This window comes from Oncorhynchus nerka, linkage group LG2, assembly GCF_034236695.1.
Source record: "Oncorhynchus nerka isolate Pitt River linkage group LG2, Oner_Uvic_2.0, whole genome shotgun sequence".
NCBI lineage: Eukaryota > Metazoa > Chordata > Actinopteri > Salmoniformes > Salmonidae > Oncorhynchus > Oncorhynchus nerka.
The window spans coordinates 83841906-83860273 of record NC_088397.1 but is presented as its reverse complement, the minus strand read 5'-3'; the positions used below and the strand labels follow the sequence as shown (position 1 = coordinate 83860273).

General features: G+C 43.4%; 1 long non-coding RNA gene across 1 annotated transcript; it reads right to left on the bottom strand.

Annotated features, from left to right (window-relative positions):
• Positions 1 to 500: 500 nt before the first annotated feature.
• Positions 501 to 4047, bottom strand: LOC135561844 (uncharacterized). The gene is made up of 4 exons (XR_010459681.1): positions 3949 to 4047; positions 3633 to 3659; positions 1768 to 1862; positions 501 to 1454 (listed from the first exon to the last, which is right to left on the bottom strand). It is a non-coding gene; the product is annotated as an uncharacterized LOC135561844 (long non-coding RNA).
• Positions 4048 to 18368: the final 14321 nt, after the last annotated feature.

Below are 18368 nucleotides of genomic sequence, written 5' to 3'. Positions count from 1 at the left end.
AAGTTTTAAGTTCCCTGGCGTACACATCACAGACAAACTGAAATGGTCCACCCACACAGACAGCGTGGTGAGACAGGCCGCAACAGCGCCTCTTCAACCTCAGGAGGCTGAAGAAATTTGGCGTGTCACCCAAAACCCTGACAAACTTTTACAGATGCGTAATCGAGAGCATCCTGTCGGGCTGTAACACAGTCTGGTACGGCAACTGCACCACCTTCAACCGCAAGGCTCTCCAGTGGGTGGTGCGGTCTACACAACACATCACCGGGGGCAAACTTCCTGCCCTCCATGACATCTACACCACCCGATGTCACAGGAAGGCAAAAAAGATCATCAAGGACAACAACCACCCGAGCCACTGCCTGTTCACCCCGCTACCATCCAGAAGGCTTCTATCTCAAGGCCATCAGACTGCTAAACAGCAGTCAGTTACTCAGAGAAGCTGCTGCCTACATTGAGACCCAATCACTGGACACTTTAATAAAATGGATCACTAGTCATTCCATTCTAAATAATGTTACTTTAATAATGTTCATATATCTTACATTTCTCATTTCACATGTACAGATGAAAATTACAGGCCTCTCATCTTTTTAAGTGGGAGAACTTGCACAATTGGTGGCTGACTAAATACTTTTTTGCCCCACTGTATATACTGTATTTTACACCATTTATTGCACCTTGCCTATGCCGCTCGGCCATCGCTCATCCACATACTTACATGTACATATTCTCATTCACCCCTTTAGATTTGTGTGTATTAGGTAGTTGTTGGGGAATTGTTAGATTACTTGTTAGATATTACTGCACTGTCGGAACTAGAAGCACAAGCATTTCGCTACGCTCACATTAACATCTGCTAACCATGTATATGTGACAAATAAAATGTGATTTGATTTGAAACTGTTGAGCGTGAAAAAACCCAGCAGCATTGCAGTTCTTGACACACACAAACCCGTTCAAAGGCACTTCAAACTTTTGTCTTGCCTATTCACCCTCTGAATCGCACACATACACAATCCATGTCTCAAGGCTTAAAAATCCTTCTTTAACCTGTCTCCTCCCCTTCATCTACACTGATGGAAGTGGATTTAACAAGGGACATCAATAAGGGATCACAGCTTTCACCTGGTCAGTCTACGTCATTGAAAGAGCAGGTGTTCCTAATCGTTTGTACACTCAGTGTATGTCAATTATGGTGTAGCAACATGGTGTGTGTAGGTGTGTTTGTGTCCGTGAATGTGTCTGTCTTTCTGTCCGTCACCACCTTTGATCATGGCCGCCCTCCAGGCAGGGGTGTTTTGTAGCTCGGCCAGCCTGCTCTCCTCCCCTCCTTGCTGGGCTGTGTCCTCTTCCTCCAGCCCCTCTCTCAGCTTCCTGCGGAGATCAGCCTGCTTGGCCTTCATACGGCCTGCATATGTCACCTTCTCATGAACCTGCAAGCCCAACTGGCTCTGCAGCTCAGGGAAAGAAAATAGGTGCATGTTTTAAACTGATGTTGGCCAGATACCAGTTGGACAGAGGTAACTAAACAGTAACTATGTGTGTAATGCATTGAAAAATATATATTTTGGACGGGAATCAATCCGATTGTGGGCTATAGGCATTGCTGCTTTTAAAGGCAATGCTCCTGTGTTCGGGGAGATCCCATTCCAGAAATTGCCTTTAAAATCCGCAATGCCTGTACCCCACGATCGGATTGAAACCCGGCCCAGGCCGCTTTGTCAACAATTGGATTGAATGGATAATAACAGCACATATACACACCAGTTTCCTGCTCTCCTTTTCCTTCTTCCTGATCGGGGAAATGTTGTCATCGAGCACTTGGAAAGGATTTGCCCTAGGCTTCAGTTTACCAACATCTTCACACGTTGCAATAAAAAAGGAGAAGAGTAGCCCTTGTATTTAAACCAGTACCAGTACAATAATCTCTCCAAAACAGCATGCATGTTGTAACAACACACTAACAAGAATAAACTGCTACTAACTACTATGTCACTGTCTTTTTTAGGATGGTGTCATACATTTCCGAACCCCAACTGTTGATTACATTTTCCATACAATTTGTTTTTATCTACAGTAGTTTATAAATGGGGTTAACCCTAGACTGGGATTAGAGTGATGTCAAATGGAACACGCAGTGAATGGAAATTAATGGAATTGGATCAGGTGGTTCCCATGTCTACTTCCTAATCTCTTTTATGACAGAGTCATTCTCGGGTTACCTCAGACTGACTCATTATCAACCTTACAAGTAATGCTAACCAGTTAGTTTAGGTCAGGGTTTCCCCTATAGCACGACACAGTTGATTCAAAGAATCAAAGCTTAATGATGATTTGATTATTTGAATCAGCTGTGTAGTGTTAGGGTAAAAAGCAAAACCTGGGGGGGGGGGGGGGGGGGGGTCAATGACTTGGTGGCACTCGCCGACTGGGCAACTATCAGAGGACCTGTCAGCATGTTTGGTCCACCTGTCAAATAGGATCATATAGAACATCTAAACTAGAATTCATCCCAGTAGAAACACCAGGTTATTATGTGTTTAGTATCCTAGTCTTGCGTGGCCAGCCTCCCAAATCCCGTCTCAATCACAGCCATTGTTCGTACTGCATCAGTGTGTCAAGATAAAGACATTGCTAGTACAGCATCAGTGTGTCAAGATGAAGACATTGCTAGTACAGCATCAGTGTGTCAAGATGAAGACATTGTTTGTACAGCATCAGTGTGTCAAGATGAAGACATTGTTTGTACAGCATCAGTGTGTCAAGATAAAGACATTGTTTGTACAGCATCAGTGTGTCAAGATGAAGACATTGTTTGTACAGCATCAGTGTGTCAAGATGAAGACATTGTTTGTACAGCATCAGTGTGTCACGATGAAGACATTGTTTGTACAGCATCAGTGTGTCAAGATGAAGACATTGTTTGTACAGCATCAGTTTGTCAAGATGAAGACATTGTTTGTACAGCATCAGTGTGTCAAGATGAAGACATTGCTAGTACAGCATCAGTGTGTCAAGATAAAGACATTGTTTGTACAGCATCAGTGTGTCAAGATGAAGACATTGTTTGTACAGCATCAGTGTGTCAAGATAAAGACATTGTTTGTACAGCATCAGTGTGTCAAGATGAAGACATTGTTTGTACAGCATCAGTGTGTCAAGATGAAGACATTGTTTGTACAGCATCAGTGTGTCAAGATAAAGACATTGCTAGTACAGCATCAGTGTGTCAAGATGAAGACATTGTTTGTACAGCATCAGTGTGTCAAGATGAAGACATTGTTTGTACAGCATCAGTGTGTCAAGATGAAGACATTGTTTGTACAGCATCAGTTTGTCAAAATACAGATTTATAAAACAATACAGATTTGATCACCCTGTTGCTGGAGAACTTTGATGCAATGCAGGAAATGTGAAACATGTAATGTATTTGAGGTTTAAAAAGGCTTCTGAAGTTTTTAATTTTCACTTTGAAATTTCAGACTTGATTTTCTCTTATGAAAAACATATCAACCCATACAAAACTGGCCATTAATTATAATCCACATAATTCATATTTCCTGTTGCTGCAGGATTATTTTCCTGCTATAGCAAACTGTCTCAAATGAAGATCTGTCGTGTCTACTTACTGTGCCTTGATGCTGGTGACAACATCCCTAGAGTAGAAAGTGAATGCAAGTTACCACAATTAGGGGCACGAATACTTGTAAAAAAGGGACTGTTTTTTCCCCTCATATATTTCATGCCAATTATTACTTAATCTAATAAATATCCCAACAATGTGTATATATAGGCCCAGGGTGTTCAATGTAGCATAGAATGTTACCAATGGTGAATATGCCTAGTTGTTTTCTTTATCTAGAGAATGTTACAATGTTTCAAAAAATCGAACAACAACATTATTGTCAGAGTAAAATACGGTTTTGTTTTAACACCTCTCCTTACCTTCAATTTGATTTAACCCTTGACAATGTCTTCTGCTGACACGTTGTCATATTAGCATCTTGAGAGAGTTCTGCCCTACTTTGGAATTGGAACTCGATTGTTCCGAGTTTGCGTTATGTTGCCGTGGTAACATCATTCTTCAGCAGGTTCTATTTTATTACCACTAGATGACGCTGTTTCCCAACATTCTCCTCAGTCTCAAATGCGTTTTTAATAGGACTTCATTCAAAAAGACTGTCAGGGATTTTGGGAGTTAGATTGTTAAGCATCAAATTGGCCTGGAGGTCTCATTTGTTTACTTTGGGTACAGAAAACTATTTGATAGATTAATAAAGCACAGCTGACCATTTTGAATATGAGCCAGACTGCAAAATGCTATATTTGCACCCTTTTATGCATAGCTGTGCAGATGGCAGACAGTGTGTATGGCGTCGTGTGGGAGAGCGGTTTGCTGATGTCAACGTTGTGAACAGAGTGCCACATGGTGGCAGTGGTATAGGCAGGCATAGGCTATGGACAACATATACAATTGCATTTTATCTATAGCATTCAGGCAATTTGAATGCACAGAGATACGATGACGAGATCTTAAGGCCCATTGTCCGCCTCCCATTGTCCGCCTCCATCAATTCATGTTTTAGCATGATAATGCACGGCCCCATGTCACAAGGATCTGTACACAATTCCTGGAAGCTGAAAATGTCCCAGTTCTTCCATGGCCTGTATACTCACCAGACATGTCACCCATTGAGTGACAAATAAAGGTTACATTTAAAAAATAAAATAAAACGTTTACAAAATGTAGCACGTTTGGGATGCTCTGGGTCGACGTGTACAACAGCGTGTTCCAATTCCCTCCAATATCCAACAACTTTCACACAGCCATTGAAGAGGAGTGGGACAACATTCCACAGGCCATAATCAACAGCCTGATCAACTCTATGTAAAGGAGATGTGTTGCATGAGGCAAATGGTGGTCACACAGGATACCGACTAGTTTTCTGATCCACGCCCCTACTTTTTTATAAAGGTATCTGTGACCAACAGAAGCATATTTGTATTTCCAGTCATGTGAAGTCCCTAGATTAAGACCTAATCAATTGATTTCCATTGACTGATTTCCTTATATCAACTGTAACTTTGTAAAATCGTAGAAATTGTGACATGTTGCATTTATATTTTTGTTCAGCTATTGTTCTATAGATCATACATTTCACTTGTAGTGTATGTGATAGAATACATGCATTGGCTAAAGTTAGCTGAAGTAGTGGCTGCATGAAGCCAAACCATGGATTACCGTTTCTCCTGACTCATAAAGTACTTTCAGGCCAAGGAACCGTCTAACATTACGTTGTAAATTACTCAACTTATCCTTTAACGAGTGGTGTTAGGAACCCTTTAATGGGTGGTGTTAGGAACCATTTAACGAGTGGTGTTAGGAACCCTTTAATGGGTGGTGTTAGGAACCCTTTAAAGGGTGGTGTTAGGAACCCTTTAACGAGTGGTGTTAGGAACCCTTTAACGGGTGGTGTTAGGAACCCTTTAACAGGTGGTGTTAGGAACCCTTTAATGGGTGGTGTTAGGAACCCTTTAATGGGTGGTGTTAGGAACCCTGTAACGAGTGGTGTTAGGAACCCTTTAATGGGTGGTGTTAGGAACCCTGTAACGAGTGGTGTTAGGAACCCTTTAACGAGTGGTGTTAGGAACCCTTTAATGGGTGGTGTTAGGAACCCTTTAACGAGTGGTGTTAGGGACCCTTTAACGGGTGGTGTTAGGAACCCTGTAACGAGTGGTGTTAGGAACCCTTTAACGAGTGGTGTTAGGAACCCTTTAACGAGTGGTGTTAGGAACCCTTTAACGGGTGGTGTTAGGAACCCTGTAACGAGTGGTGTTAGGAACCCTTTAACGGGTGGTGTTAGGAACCCTGTAACGAGTGGTGTTAGGAACCCTTTAACAAGTGGTGTTAGGAACCCTTTAACGGGTGGTGTTAGGAACCCTTTAACGGGTGGTGTTAGGAACCCTGTAACGAGTGGTGTTAGGCACCCTTTAACGGGTGGTGTTAGGAACCCTTTAACGGGTGGTGTTAGGAACCCTTTAACGGGTGGTGTTAGGAACCCTGTAACGAGTGGTGTTAGGAACCCTTTAACGGGTGGTGTTAGGAACCCTTTTGGAACCCTTTAACGGGTGTTGTTAGGAACCCTTTAACGGGTGGTGTTAGGAACCCTGTAACGAGTGGTGTTAGGAACCCTTTAACGGGTGGTGTTAGGAACCCTGTAACGAGTGGTGTTAGGAACCCTTTAACGGGTGGTGTTAGGAACCCTTTAACGAGTGGTGTTAGGAACCCTGTAACGAGTGGTGTTAGGAACCCTGAAACGAGTGGTGTTAGGAACCCTTTAACGAGTGGTGTTAGGAACCCTTTAACGAGTGGTGTTAGGAACCCTGTAACGAGTGGTGTTAGGAACCCTTTAACGAGTGGTGTTAGGAACCCTTTAACGGGTGGTGTTAGGAACCCTTTAACGAGTGGTGTTAGGAACCCTTTAACGGGTGGTGTTAGGAACCCTGTAACGAGTGGTGTTAGGAACCCTTTAATGGGTGGTGTTAGGAACCCTTTTGGAACCCTTTAACGGGTGTTGTTAGGAACCCTTTAACGGGTGGTGTTAGGAACCCTGTAACGAGTGGTGTTAGGAACCCTTTAACGGGTGGTGTTAGGAACCCTGTAACGAGTGGTGTTAGGAACCCTTTAATGGGTGGTGTTAGGAACCCTTTTGGAACCCTTTAACGGGTGTTGTTAGGAACCCTTTTGGGACCCTTTAACGGGTGGTGTTAGGAACCCTGTAACGAGTGGTGTTAGGAACCCTTTAACGGGTGGTGTTAGGAACCCTTTAACGAGTGGTGTTAGGAACCCTGTAACGAGTGGTGTTAGGAACCCTGAAACGAGTGGTGTTAGGAACCCTTTAACGAGTGGTGTTAGGAACCCTTTAACGAGTGGTGTTAGGAACCCTGTAACGAGTGGTGTTAGGAACCCTTTAACGAGTGGTGTTAGGAACCCTTTAACGGGTGGTGTTAGGAACCCTTTAACGAGTGGTGTTAGGAACCCTTTAACGGGTGGTGTTAGGAACCCTGTAACGAGTGGTGTTAGGAACCCTTTAATGGGTGGTGTTAGGAACCCTTTTGGAACCCTTTAACGGGTGTTGTTAGGAACCCTTTAACGGGTGGTGTTAGGAACCCTGTAACGAGTGGTGTTAGGAACCCTTTAACGGGTGGTGTTAGGAACCCTGTAACGAGTGGTGTTAGGAACCCTTTAATGGGTGGTGTTAGGAACCCTTTTGGAACCCTTTAACGGGTGTTGTTAGGAACCCTTTTGGGACCCTTTAACGGGTGGTGTTAGGAACCCTGTAACGAGTGGTGTTAGGAACCCTTTAATGGGTGGTGTTAGGAACCCTTTTGGAACCCTTTAACAGGTGTTGTTAGGAACCCTTTAATGGGTGGTGTTAGGAACCCTTTTGGGACCCTTTAACGGGTGGTGTTAGGAACCCTTTAACGGGTGGTGTTAGGAACCCTTTAATGGGTGGTGTTAGGAACCCTGTAATGGGTGGTGTTAGGAACCCTTTAACGGGTGGTGTTAGGAACCCTTTAACGGGTGGTGTTAGGAACCCTTTTGGAACCCTTTAACGGGTGGTGTTAGGAACCCTTTTGGAACCCTTTAACGGGTGGTGTTAGGAACCCTTTTGGAACCCTTTAACGGGTGGTGTTAGGAACCCTTTAACGGGTGGTGTTAGGAACCCTTTAACGGGTGGTGTTAGGAACCCTTTAACGGGTGGTGTTAGGAACCCTTTTGGAACCCTTTAACGGGTGGTGTTAGGAACCCTTTAACGGGTGGTGTTAGGAACCCTTTTGGAACCCTTTAACGGGTGGTGTTAGGAACCCTGTAACGGGTGGTGTTAGGAACCCTTTAACGGGTGGTGTTAGGAACCCTTTAACGGGTGGTGTTAGGAACCCTTTAACGGGTGGTGTTAGGAACCCTTTTGGAACCTTTTTTTCTATGAGTATGTCTGCTGCAGGACTGTGTCTAACTGTTTTAGTCCTAGATGGCTAGATGATAGAAATACTAAACGTGTGTGGTTGGTATTGTAACAAACCTGTAAGGCCACCGAAACGCGCACGTTGTTTGTTGACTAGAGTAAGGACACTGATTTACCATGGAATAATCAAGTAGTTTTTTATTTGGATGAACAGACAGTGCACCCCAGCACTGACCAACCACACCCAATGCCTTCCCAAAAATCCCATCTCTCAGCATGCTTCCCGCATCCTCACATACAGCAACTCATTTGCATAATAGTGTGTGAAAGGCTGAGAGAATTTCAAATGTGTAAAACATTACATTAACCCCTTCTTAAACTGACCACACCCTGTGTTTAATAACCTGGATAAACACACAGAAAAGACCCTTTGAGAAGTGTTCAGTAACCAAACACATTCAGAATGCGTTGACCGTGTACTTTAACATTTTTTAACTAGGCAAGTCAGTTAACAATGACGGCCAAACCTCGGCCAGTTGTGTGCCGCCCTATGTGATACAACCTGGATTCGTACCGGGGATTGTAGTGATGCCTCTTTCACTGAGATGCAGTGCCTTAGACCGCTGTGACACTCGGGAGTTCTACACATACAGGCCTCCTAATAGTTCTTTGGGGTCTACCCCCCTGACCCATGTGATCTTCTACTGTAATTGACTCAGGTGCTTGACCCGTCTCAAAGGAGACACTTTCTATTGTTATCTTCTGCTGTAATTGACTCAGGTGCTTGACCCGTCTCAAAGGAGACACTTTCTATTGCAGGTGCACAGGGCAACTCAGTGTTCATGACCATTTGCATGGTATGAGTCTCTGTGTCTTTGACTGAGCTTTTAGTCCTGACAGTATTCAGTTCCTGTTCCAATGAGGCATTAACATCCCCTGGAGCCCACAGTCTCACAATGTCCCCCACCCTTCTCCTGAAAGGTAGCCTAGGCAACATTGGTTTCTTTTTTCTCGGAGCACCCTGTTTCCTTGAAGGGTAGTATGTCTGACTAGGCATAAATGAGTCAGTGCTCAACTCAGTCTCTTGTTCCGTGCCAGTGACCTCATGCTCTGAAACAACCCCAAAGTAAGGTTTGATCCTGTTGTAGTGGACCATGGCATGATAAGGTCCATTACACTGTAGTACTTCGTACAGCACCTCTGACAGTTTCTTTGCAATTTTGAAAGGACCCTTGAGTTTCTTTCTCAGTTTGGGTGACGACCCCTTTTTCCTCTGGTAGTCTCTAAGCCACATACAGTATATTCATTTTCCTCATACCTCTGGGGTGACACATTTAGATCAAAGTATTGCTTTTGTTTACCTGTTGCTTTTAGGTGATTTCTCTTTACAGCTTCCCTTACAGTGCTTAAATACCCTTCCACCCTTTTCACATAATGAGAAACATACTGTTTCCCTTCATTTTGTTGTGTTCCCATAACCACATCAACCGGTAAAGTCATTTCAGTACCAAACAGCACCCTGCATGGTGTGAACCCTGTGGAAGATTGAACACTAGTCCTGTATGCCGTCATCACAGATGGGAGTATCTCATCCCAATTTCTTTGATTGTTATCCACAAAATGTGACAGCATAATGAACAGAGTTCTGTTCATTTTTTCCAATAAACCATCTGATTGTGGGTTGTACAGCGTGGTTCGTGTTTTGTTAATTTGTTCATGCGCATCTCTCTAAAAATAGTAGATTCAAAATTTCACCCCTGGTTGCTATGGATAGATCGAGGAACGCCTAGCTTCAACACAAATTCCTCTACTAGTTTCTTGGCCACAGTTTCTGCTTCCTGATTTGGTATGGCATATGCCTCTGACCACCTATTAAAGTAATCTGACAGTACCCGGGCTCCCGAATGGCGCAGTGGTCTAAGATAGTGCAGTACCTGGTTTGAATCCAGGTTGCATCACATCCCGCCGTGATTGGGAGTCCCATAGGGCGGCGCACAATTGGCCCAGCATTGGCCAGGGTAGGCCGTCATTGTAAATAAGAATATGTTCTTAACTGACTTGCCTGGTTAAATAAAATACCATCATGTGTTTGTTAACTCTCCTCAGCTCTGTAAATGGACCCATTAAGCTATCCTTTCAAAAGGTTGGCCTGCGACATAACTTGTCATGGGTGCTCTTGGGGCTGGACCCTGTAACTTGTATGCACGCCACACAGCCCTTACACCACTGCAATATGACTCTCGGCCAGCCTGGCCAATAAAATCTTGCTCTAATTTTACTGGTGAATTTTTCAACTCATAAATGGCCTCCTGTTCTATCATTGTGGATAAAGGTAAGTATCTCATGTACGAGCTCATCTGGTACAACCCCTCTCCAGATGGTGTCATCTGTCTCATAGTTTTGACTCTCAAGGAATAACACGCCATTCTTCACATGTAATGCCCCCCACACTTGTTCGAAAGGCCTGAACTTTGTCTCTGATTGCAACTCCACAGGGAGCTCTGCTCCACCCTCCTTCCTTCCAAAAGAAAAGCTGCATTTTTTTTAGGTTCTGCCTGGCTTGTTTGAGTTCCAACTATAGGCTCAATAGTGACATCCTGAGGCTTGTTTACGATGGCTGACAGTGACCTCGTGTGAGGTGGCTCTGTCGACACTCTCTATCTGTGTGTGTCGGTGTGACACACCATCTGCATTACTGTGCAGTGTACCTGGCCTGTGGACAATATCATAGTCAAACTGATCCAGGTTCTCTAACCATCTAGCCAACTGTCCCTCAGATTGTTTGAAGTTACTCAGTCACCTTAGTGAGCTGTGATCAGTTCTCAGAGAAATTTCCTCCCCAGCAAAAGTCTGAAATGTTTAAGAAACACTACCACAGCAAGAAGCTCCTTCTTGGTTGAATACCTCCTCTCCTGTTTTGACAGTGCCAGACTGGCATATGCTTCTACTCTCTCTCTACCCTCGTGTTTCTGGGAGAGGACTGCCCCTATGCCTGTGTCACATGTGTCTGGTATCCATTATGAAATCTAGATTTGGGTCCAGGAAAGCCAGTATGGGGATGTGGTAAGCTTGGACTTTAATTCATTAAAGGTCGCTTCATGTGTTGCGTTACACTCAAACATTTTCCCCTTATCTGTAAATCTGTACAAAGGCCCCACCATAGCTGACAAAATCTGGTGTAAACCTCCTGTAGTTCAGGCCTAAAAAGCTTCTTGCCTCTGTCAGTGACTCGGGGCTAGGCCATGACCTGACTGTCTCTGTCAGTGACTCGGGGCTAGGCCATGACCTGACTGTCTCTGTCAGTGACTCGGGCTAGGCCATGACCTGACTGTCTCGTGTCAGTGACTCGGGGCTAGGCCATGACCTGACTGTCTCTGTCAGTGACTTAGGGCTAGGCCATGACCTGACTGTCTCTGTCAGTGACTCGGGGCTAGGCCATGACCTGACTGCCTCTGTCAGTGACTCGGGGCTAGGCCATGACCTGACTGTCTCTGTCATTGACTCTGGGCTAGGCCATGACCTGACTGCCTCCGTCAGTGACTCGGGGCTAGGCCATGACCTGACTGTCTCTGTCAGTGACTCGGGGCTAGGCCATGACCTGACTGTCTCTGTCAGTGACTCGGGGCTAGGCCATGACCTGACTCTCTCTATCAGTGACTCGGGGCTAGGCCATGACCTGACTGTCTCTGTCAGTGACTCGGGGCTAGGCCATGACCTGACTGTCTCTGTCAGTGACTCGGGGCTAGGCCATGACTTGACTGTCTCTGTCAGTGACTCGGGTATAGGCCATGACCTGACTGTCTTTGTCAGTGACTCTGGGCTAGGCCATGACCTGACTGTCTCTGTCAGTGACTTAGGGCTAGGCCATGACCTGACTGTCTCTGTCAGTGACTCGGGGCTAGGCCATGACCTGACTCTCTCTATCAGTGACTCGGGGCTAGGCCATGACCTGACTGTCTCTGTCAGTGACTCGGGGCTAGGCCATGACCTGACTGTCTCTGTCAGTGACTCGGGGCTAGGCCATGACTTGACTGTCTCTGTCAGTGACTCGGGTATAGGCCATGACCTGACTGTCTTTGTCAGTGACTCTGGGCTAGGCCATGACCTGACTGTCTCTGTCAGTGACTTAGGGCTAGGCCATGACCTGACTGTCTCTGTCAATGACTCAGGGCTAGGCCATGACCTGACTGTCTCTGTCAGTGACTCAGGGCTAGGCCATGACTTGACTGTCTCTGTTTTCTTGGGGTCAGTGGACCCTCCCTCAGCCAAGAGGATGTGTCCCAGGTAGCTCACCTGCGAGCTGAACAAATGGCACTTAGATGGCTTCACCTTAAGTTCTGCCTGCTCCAATCTGCTGAAAAAATTGTCTTAAATGTTTCAAATGCTCTTGGAATGTACGACTAACTCTGCTTGGAGTTTAACAGGCACCCGCACCAACGCTTGTTTGATAGGCCTGGTGTCCCCTGTATCAATCCTATGCTGGACTAGTTTCTTGTAACCCAAGTCAAAATCACCAGTGCTAAACACTTTCACATACCTTCCCACCATTTCCTTTACAGTTTTCAACTGAACCTCAGTTGGCTGGCTGCAGTCTATGTCCAGCTCCTGCATGACTTGTTCTACGTCCCACTTTGCTGTGGTGGGAGAGTATGGCGGTTGGTTAGAATCCTGTAGGCTAGCAACGATAGTGTCTTCACTACCCTTCTCCCAGATAGAGAAACCCCCCAGTTCAGTGTCCTCTCTCAGTAACTGTGAATCCGGAGTTACATTCATCACACGCACTGGCAGTTTCCCCTTCACTGGGCTGCACACGCTACATGCAACCAACAGGTCAGTTGAATCAGTGACTTTAACAAAGGGCTCAAGAAGACCCTCAGTTTTGTCATTGTTTACTGTACCCTCAACTTTACCAGTTATAAACATTTCACTTCTGGAGGGGATAATCGTGTCATTCATCACCACCACTTTACACACTCCCCCTGCCCCTCCCCTGAAAATCAACAGAATCTTCTCCCCCAATACACAACATGTTTTCTTTCTCAAATCAAGTACAGCCTCATATTTTAACAGGAACTCTGTCCCTACCAGTGCATACTGGTCTGCGTGCTAGTGACTACAAATTCCCAGGTCAGATTCAAACCGTCAATGTTCATGACTGTGGACCAGCTCCCCAGGACTGAGATAAACTGTCCATTTGCTACTTTAACCATGATGTGGTATGGTTGCAATGTGCCACTCTTACCTCAAGTAGAATTTCTCCATACGGTACCTGTCCATGTACCATGGAAACCTGGGCCCCCGAGTCCACCATGACCTCACACTCGTAGTCAACAATTTTGCACTCCAGGTAAAGCCCACTCCTCAAAACACTTGAAGTAACCTCGCTGTGGCATGGTCAGCTGTGCATGTAGTTGAAACCGATGCTGCGCTGTGCTTTTCCATGCAAGGAAACACCTACAGTATTTTAACCATAGGTTTTTATGTATTATGCTGGAGCTGACTTCTTGGCTATAGTCTGCCTTGTCAAAGGGCTCTTAGATCTCAATGTGACTCCCTGGTTTGAATGTTAACATATATATTTTTAAATGATGCATGCATCATTTCAACTGACAATGTATGTCAACATATATTAACACATATATGTCATTAGGACATCTCCTTGTCCACACCATGTCATATACTGTATGTCAACATATATTAACACATATATGTCATTAGGACATCTCCTTGTCCAAACCATGTCATATACTGTATGTCAACATATATTAACACATATATGTCATTAGGACATCTCCTTGTCCAAACCATGTCATATACTGTATGTCAACATATATTAACACATATATGTCATTAGGACATCTCCTTGTCCACACCATGTCATATACTGTATGTCAACATATATTAACACATATATGTCATTAGGACATCTCCTTGTCCAAACCATGTCATATACTGTATGTCAACATATATTAACACATATATGTCATTAGGACATCTCCTTGTCCAAACCATGTCATATACTGTATGTCAACATATATTAACACATATATGTCATTAGGACATCTCCTTGTCCACACCATGTCATATACTGTATGTCAAAATATTTGGCCACAGTTCAACTGTAGCCTATCGTCAGGCCCGTCATTAGGGATACAGTCAGTTTGAAACGTTAACCAACATTTTCTGGCTCTAAATATGAGCTCAGTCCGATCCCTCGAGGTCCAGGAAGTAGGCCAAAGGCAAAGCGACTAATCCATTGCTCTATGCCGCTCTCGACTCCCCTTTACATCCCTCGAGGTCATATTCAATAGGGCATGAAAAGTTTGTTAAAGTTTTGCAATGAAAAGTGAAAATGTGCATTTCTTATTGGACAAGTCCAGGCAGTCACTCCTGTTTCAGTCCTGTTTCAGTACGTTTGGCATCTAATGAACATGACCCAGACCTAATCTAGGGAGTGACCCTGGGCGGGACGACAATCTCAACAGGTCTCCTAGCTGTTTGATTTGTGTATTAGGACAGGGCAGGTCAGCAAGGGCCTGCTGTTTGCCTTCCAGACAGGCTAGCATGTCATACAACACAGTATTACATTCACACTAATACATTCCTTCCAGCCAGACCCCCGCTGACAGACTGTGACAGCGGTCAGGTCCCATTCTGTGTACTTCACTGGAGCTGATGAGGGTGAGAGAGGGAGAGAGAGTGTTACTGTGTAATGTCCATAAGCCTCAGAGGGTCGATTAAAGTACAGAAAGATATACTGTATAGAAATATATTTATGTAGAAGAAATATATACTGTAGAAATATATCAATGTAGAAGAAATATATACTGTAGAAGTATATTAATGTAGAATAAATATAAACTGTGGTCATTAACTGCTTATTCAAATATGTGTCAGGTGTTGTTTCCTCTAAAGGGAGAGATAATGGAGAATTATCCAGGTAATACATGTGATGCACTGTATTCTATCCACCACAAACAATATATCAACAGCAAGAGAAAGCAAATGTGTCATTTTCAGGACGCCCAAGACATCTATTTTCACTCTCCTCCTCCTCTAGGCGTTGTGGAAACGTAAACAAAACTCTCACTGTGTCCCAGAATAACTTGCTCCCCTGTCATGTGTTTCTCTCAGGATGCTGCAGACACTGACAAAACAAACAGGCACCGTCAAGAGCATTCTGATGCTTTTGAAACATCCTGTTGGAGTACGCCTGGCTGCACTGGTCGGCCTACATTCCTCCTGAGTATGGGTCCCTCTCTTTGTAACTGAACTTGAAGCAAGTTTATAAGGAGGAGTGTTGTGTTGATTTGTGGTCATTAGCATATCTGAGGTCATTGACCTATAGTAACTTCTCTAGGGGGCCGATTCAGATCTGAGTAATGCTCCCCTAAATGGAACTTAATTCCCTTTTTATGCACTTTTCTCTCTACCCGTATTCTGACCTTGAACTTAGGCATGAGGCAAAGCGTGTTTCAGTCAGCTATTCTATCGGGGTGGAGGTCAAAGGAATGGAGGTGTGGCAGAGGTGCATCTACAGATACGCTGTATTCTGATTTGGACTTAATTCCCAACTTTACATTTGATGAAACGATGAATAAGGTCGGTTCCAAGTGGAACAACATGTACTTTATTTTTTTCCGATAGAAATAACACCCTTCTCCATGCTCTGTCATTAACTAATTGATAAGAGCTATAGGAGCTAGGTAAATGAGTAAGTTGTTTGGATAACGGGATTGTGAATATAAATCACAATTGTTTTAGATCTATTTTACCGTATGATCGCCGTAGATAAATGGTAAACTAGTCATATGGCAGCAAACTGAAGCATATCAACATATCACGTTTTCCACAGTGAAGTTTATGAAATGCTGGCCTTATAACTTGCAGGTATGAAAACCTAAGCTATAGGCTTCTGTAGCCATGAGCAATTAACAGTATAGCGCCAAACCTACTGATTTATGATTTCTCTAATGTTTGAATTATATGCCCAGACTTTTCACTTAATATTTCAAAATTGTATCGTGTTAAATATTAGCCACTATTGGTAACCACCGTCATTTATACCCACATAACTGATACTTTAGAGTTAGTTTCCTTACATGTGCCTCATTCCATGACATCATTAGTTTGTCTTTCCTTTCTCTGTCACATTCGTGTGGTTGTTCCTGAGGATCGCCAGCAATTGTGGATTATATTAGGCTAATGTATTACAAGTCGTGCAATAATTTATAACATGTAGCCTATTTGAATCATTATGATACGCAGAACATCTGTAGCAGTTTAAACCTGGAGCCTGACACACGGTTCACGACTGGACCGTTGTCGTCACAGTTCCGTGATTAGTCAGGATTATTAGGGGAGATTTATAGGACTTCTGATCAACCCCTATTGTACACTTTTATCATTTTCCAATATTTCATCGATTGAACTTGAATATGGCAACATTCAGGATGAATCAATCCACTGTATGTTTTATGCATTTATATATTTTGTGCGTAAAGGCTCTCCAAACCTGTTTTTTTTATGATGAATAAATATTTTCCTTACTCTAAATAATCTACAAGATCAGAGTCATTTTAAATCTCCCAATTGGTGGTGAAACAGAGACAAATATGCATGTATTGAATCAATACACTGTATGTGTTATGCATTTATATATTTTATATATTTAACTTGCCTAGTTAAATAAAGGTTAAATAAAAACATAACATTAAAACATTTATATGACTTTTGTTCATCGATCCCTAAAATTCTGAACCCTTCTCTCCATAAACTCTAGTGAGTCTGTCCAGAAAATCAAAATTCAAGGTACACCCAATTTAAAGTGTCAATCAGCAGTTGAAACAATAACAAAGTGTCCTCCCCACCCCTGTTTCGGCAAAAAGCTGATTCATAGACAGAGCTATGGACGCTTGCTGTGAGGCTATCTTGTGTTTGTTTACCTAGTTTTCAAACATTGGAGTATAACAAGCTTATATTTTTGGTTCTGATAGGGTATGGCAGTTGAACTAAGGTCATGAGTCATTTATAAGTTATGTTCTTCAACAACCTGTGGATTTATAAGTCCAAAAATGGACTGAATTGCACCTTTTAAGGGATGGCTTTACCTAAATGTACTGAAAACACTATTGAATGAAAACTACATGAGAAAATCTGTTGGCCAGCAAGTGAGAGGTTTTTCATAGGTTGAATTAAATTTATTCAGCACGCGCCAGGGAACCTGTTATGCACCAGCATATGGTGTCTGAATACCAACTACTGAGAAATGTGTAGGAAAGGCGTGCATAGGAACGTGTACATTTCCTAGGTCTCTAGTAGAACAGGGCATCTTGATACTGTTGTGTATGACATTTGTCAAGTTCATTCACAATAAGTAATACCACACAGTACTAGTCCACTGTGTTAGAAATGCATATTACAGTACTTCACATTCAATGTTTTGGTGTATCAATATTGCATGGACAGAGAGAATGATTGTAACAATGTAATAACATTACATTGTAATAACATTATACAACATATTCAGTTATTCCAGCAGTTTGATAGCCTACTTAATGAGAACACTGTGTGGTGAGCTCCTTTAGAGGAAAGCAAAATAATTGAATTGAAATGTTATAAAATGAACTCAAATGAACTCGATGCATTCTGCCAGTCATATTCTGTTAAAGGTCCCCAAAGCGCACACATCCCTGGGTCGCTCCTCTTTTCAGTTCGCTGCAGCTAGCGACTGGAACAAGCTGCAACAAACTCTCAAACTGGATGTTTGTACCATGTTTTGTGCTGCTGCCATGTTGTGTTGCTACCATGTTGTTGTCATGTTGTGTTGCTACCATGCTGTGTTTTCATGTGTTGCTGCCTTGCTATGTTGTCTTATGTCTCTCTTTATGTAGTGTTGTCTCTCTTGATGTGATGTGTGTTTTATCCTATATTTCTATTGTATTTCTTTCTTTATTTTCATCCCAGACCCCCGTCCGCAGGAGGCCTTTTGCCTTTTGGTAGGCCATCATTGTATAACTGACTTGCCTAGTTAAGCAAAGATTAAATCAAATTAAATCAATTAAATTGATTATTTTCACATCCATGTCAATTTTCCATCCATGATCAATTGTCATGTTGCTTTCTATTGGGGTCATAGGAACCTCCTGAAAATAGGCTACAATCGGTCAACTTCCCCCGTCTCAATTTACTGCAACAGTTGTATCTGCTCCTCGTGCGATGGGAGGATAAGGAAGTGAGAAACACTTGGAAATGGACCTGTCTTCTGTCACTAAACATCCCACATATAGGCGTACGCAACCTGATTGACATATCCAGAGACCAGCCTTCGCGCATCGTTGGCCAATTGCTGCACAGAGCTGGGTCGAGCCTTCAGATCCAACCTCTTATGTTGACTCA